The sequence below is a fragment of the Galeopterus variegatus genome, unplaced genomic scaffold, assembly GCF_000696425.1.
Source record: "Galeopterus variegatus unplaced genomic scaffold, G_variegatus-3.0.2 Scaffold2279, whole genome shotgun sequence".
Classification (NCBI taxonomy): domain Eukaryota; kingdom Metazoa; phylum Chordata; class Mammalia; order Dermoptera; family Cynocephalidae; genus Galeopterus; species Galeopterus variegatus.
In genome coordinates, this window is record NW_007728390.1 from 226,315 (window position 1) to 226,692 (window position 378).

The following is a 378-nucleotide window of genomic DNA, read 5'->3' on the forward strand; positions in this document are numbered from 1 at the left end:
TGGCGCTCACACGCTCCGGCCGCGGGCCCGGCCTCTCACCACGCCTCCGGCTTTGTGCGCTCGCTGGGCGAGGTGGGGGCGGCGGCGGGGCGCCCACGGCGCAGCCTCCCGCCTCTATATAAACACACGCATCGCCGCGCTTTGGACTCAAATTCACATTGAGACAAGCTTTTAAAACCACCAGCCCTGAAATCCTGCCTCCTGCTTTCCCCCCCTTTCATTCCTTTTGCCTTCCTTTCCTTTTCCCCCCTTTCTTTCCCCAGCAGCAGCTCCAGAGCCGAGAGACTGCGTCCCAGGACGGACTGCCTTTCCTTAATTGATACAATAGCCCGGCTCGGGTTTTCCACCTCCTCCCCCAACCCCCCCCCCCCCCCCCCC